The sequence below is a fragment of the Elephas maximus genome, chromosome 3, assembly GCF_024166365.1.
Source record: "Elephas maximus indicus isolate mEleMax1 chromosome 3, mEleMax1 primary haplotype, whole genome shotgun sequence".
Lineage (NCBI taxonomy): Eukaryota > Metazoa > Chordata > Mammalia > Proboscidea > Elephantidae > Elephas > Elephas maximus.
Genome location: NC_064821.1, coordinates 22755767 through 22759906, shown reverse-complemented (window position 1 = coordinate 22759906; position 4140 = coordinate 22755767). Strand labels below are relative to the sequence as shown.

Here is a 4140-nt window from a genome sequence, read left to right as displayed (position 1 = left end):
TAGCCCATGGTCACAATGGTTGTCAACTCCATTCTTTTAGGTGCTGAGCAGTTTTCTCCACTGATCATTATCTTTGATTTCTCTCTTTTTCTTATACCGTCTGTCCACCCCTTCAGGAAACTATGTTGTCTATCCAATGCAAATATATTCAGAATCCCATCAGATTTCGCCACCTTCACTGTTAATCACCATGATCCAAGGCACCGTCATTGTGTTGTTGTTGCTGTTACCATACTTTTAGGATTATTAAAAAAAAAAAAAAAAATCTCTGTACCTGGTCATTCTTCATCTTCCCTTTCCATTTGGTGAAGTTTGTATAATCTGCCCAACACTATGTCTTTGATCTCTTCTATTCTCCCAGCACTTATTCCATTACAACGTCTGCTGGCCTCTGTGATTTGATTATTTTTGATGTTGTTGTTGATTCTGTTTGCGTTGTTTTTCTTCATGGTTATTTAAATTAAAACTTACATATTTCATTTGAATGGCAAGGTTATTCTCCCCTCTCTCTTTTGCAATTATGTGCTCCCTCTTTCTTGTCCTACAGGTTCACCAATCACCACTCCTCCAATCCTGAATTCCATTTCCTGACTCCCCAACTTGGTAGTACTGAGAGTATCACAAATTCAGCCACCATGACAGCTGGTAACTTGAATTATTTCCTCCATGGAGGCTTTTCTGAAACTTGCAGCTGTTATATGCACCACTTTGTGTTTGAGTATCTTGTTGTTGTTGTTTGTTTTTCTTTTTTATACTACCTAGAAAACTTTAACTTGTATTTTTTTATACTTCAGGTGTTTCTGTGAGACCAGGAAAAGTTTATTTATTTATTTATTTATTTTGTGGCCGGCTGTATCTTGTTCTATTTTATCTCTTATTTCATGCATTTGAAGTGAATGGAGTTAAGATGGCAAAGGGTAACATCACAATGCCGTCTTGTCTCAAGCTGGGTTTTTAAGTAATACATGTAGAAAATTATAGGTTAAAAAATTTATATAGAAATAGATGTGCTAAAATAAACTGATGAACCCATGAAAATAGTGAGTTCATTAAAGGTAAAGGTATTTGAGTGAATACTAAATTGGAGCACCATCTTCACCTCTTAAATAATGGCTGTTATCTGTCTAAATCTACTGAGATTATGGATAAACTGCATACTAGTGCCTATACTGTGAATTCTCATAACTCCATTAAAAATCAGGAGCCAAAATATCAACCTCTTTCCACTAACGTGAATAAAATTTTACGTAGAAACTACTGCCATGAAATTGGATACTCTGGCTCCAGAACCCTAAAAAAGAAGTAACAAGTCTATCTATCGTTATCACAGTCAGAATTGATCACAGAGACTAGCTTAGAATATCTCTATGTAAAATATACAGAACGAAGATTAAGGTTCAGGGGACATTCAATGACTTTTAGAAAGAAACTGCACTGAATATTTGTATTTTACAGTATCTTATTTTTTTTAGCTATATTTCTAAATATCATATCCATATAGGTAAACGATATCTTCACACCTCAAATAGGAGTCGGGCTTTCTAATGTCTTTGGAAAGACAGAGATGCTTTCAGTTGGAATTAGAAAAAGAAGGCTGAAACACAGAGAAGGTTAATGCATTCACAAGTACAAGGTATGTGACATGGAGGTGAACAGGAACAGGTGAAGAGGGGCGAATGCATGTAGCTGCCTTTACGGGGTCACGAAATCAACCATCATGAATTTCGCTTTTTGAAGTCTTTGTCTTTAAGGATTTGCGCTGCCCTGGGATCAGAATGACACTAAAAGTGAGTGATTAATGAGGAGCTTTTTTGGCTATTTATCCCCCAGAGAGACAGAGAACGCAAATAGTATGCCTATGACCACCTCACTCAACAGCCCTCCCCCAGTCAGGAAGCAGTGCCCCTGAGACTCTGCCCACAGTCGATCCTCATATGGAGGAGCCTTGTCCCTCACTTGTCCCTCCGCCTTTCCTGAGGACACATCTTCTACATTCAGGGAAGATGTCAAGCATCATTCCTCAGTGATACCAGCCAGGTAACCTGTCGTTCCTTAGTTAATGTTTAAAAATGAAGACAGGTGTTTCACTACAGGTTCGTCCAGGGGAAGCTGTGAAGAGAGTACATGCATGAAATGATTTGAACCAAGTCTGCCAATAACTCATACCTAACCGTCTTCCATCTCCCTTACATGTTTCCTTATATCTTTGTACCAATATCAGGAAACTTTTATTCTACCAGTCTTTTAATTGTCTTTACAATGGCATGGACCATTTTCCTCCTGAGCAGAAATCTGCCCCTTCTTATACAGCATGACTTTAAAAATTCTCTATCATTTAGTTGCATTCTTGTGATGGTGAAGGATGAGGATTATCAGCTTCCCCTTAAGTTTCCATTCCTGGTTCTTAACACAAATTTTTCGTATCTCTGTGGCCTGGTACTAGTCTCTGGAGGAAGAGGTAGAGCCTGAGGCAAACTCTTCAGGCTGCCTCCGTAGTCTACTTGTTTCTCTTTAAAATTACCAAACATTTAAAATGATCATAACAGCACAGATGTTGTTGTTATGTGCCATTGAGTTAGTTCTGCCTCATAGTGACCCTATAGGACAGAGTAGAACGGCTCCATAGGGTTTCCAAGGAGAAGCTGGTGGATTCAAACTGCCGACATTTGGGTTAGCGGCCAAGGTCTTAACCACAGCACAACCAGGGCTCCAACAGCACAGATAGTGTAATTAAAAAAAAAAAAAATACAGCACCTTACCCTTTTCTTATTAAATAAATGTTTACGCCCAGCTACATCAGCTTCTGGTCTTTTTTTTAAATTAAATGAATAAATAATGGACATACAGAAGATACCCCTCTGTATTTCCCACCATTCCTGTCTTACCTTTTCCCAGATGGCATTTGTTTCTGGTGCTGCTGTTTTTGGTCTAGGGCGCACACATTTGATTGTCTTGTCACGCCATTTTTTCCATCAGATACATCAACAATATGGAAACTAGAAACCAAACAAGTGTTTCCGAATTCCTTCTCTTGGGACTAACAGAGGATCTGGAGCTGCAGTTCCTCCTCTTTATCCTGTTTTTGTCCATATACCTGGTCACTGTCTTTGGAAACCTGCTTATCATCCTGGCTGTTGGGTCTGACTCCCACCTCCACACTCCCATGTACTTCTTTCTTTCCAATCTCTCCTTCACTGACATCTGTTTCGGCACAACCACGATCCCAAAGATTTTGGTGAACCTCAAAGCACAGAATCAGAGCATCACTTATGGAGGCTGCCTCAGCCAGGTCTGCTTTGTCCTGGTTTTTGCTGCTTTGGAAAATTTTCTTCTTGCAGCAATGGCTTATGACCGCTATGTGGCCATTTGTCACCCACTGAGGTACACGGTCATCATGAACCCCCGCCTTTGTGGCCTGCTGACTCTGCTCTCTCTGTTCATTAGCACTGTGGATGCCCTGATCCACAGCCTGTTGGTGTTGCGCCTGTCTTTCTTTATAGACCCGGAAATCTCCTAGGTCTTCTGGGAAGTTATTCAGGTCATCAAGGTTGCGTGCTCTGATACCCTCATCAATAACATCTTCATATATTTTGCAGCTAGCATGTTGGCTGGCATTCCTCTCTTTGGGATTATTTTCTCTTATACTCAAATTGTGTCCTCCATTTTGAAAATGCCATCAGCTGGTGGAAAGCATAAAGCTTTTTCTACCTGTGGATCTCACCTGTCAGTTGTTTTCTTATTTTATGGGACAGCTTTTGGTGCATATATTAGTGCTGCATTTATCCACTCATCCAGAAAGACTGCAGTTGTTTCAATGATGTACACTACGGTCACTCCCATGATGAACCCCTTCATCTATAGCCTGAGAAACAAGGACATGAAGGGATCCTTGAGGAAACTGGTCAGGAGCATATCTGCTTTTCATTGATTATATTACCTCATTTGGACTTGGGTTTTTAGATTTTGTCAAAGTAAAAGAATGCTCATGAGGTGGGATACTTGACTCTTCCATCTCTGTGTTTTTCTAAAAGGACTAGACAACATAATGGCTAAATGCAATTCGATTTGGTGTTTAAGCCTGACTTTGCTTCTTGTGTACTGTGTGATGCTTGACAAATAATTTCAACTCTCTAAACTCAG

General features: G+C 39.8%; 1 pseudogene; it reads left to right on the top strand.

Moving 5' to 3' along the window:
* The first annotated feature begins 2989 nt into the window (after window positions 1-2989).
* On the top strand, window positions 2990-3928 carry LOC126071078 (olfactory receptor 7G2-like; annotated as a pseudogene).
* Window positions 3929-4140: the final 212 nt, after the last annotated feature.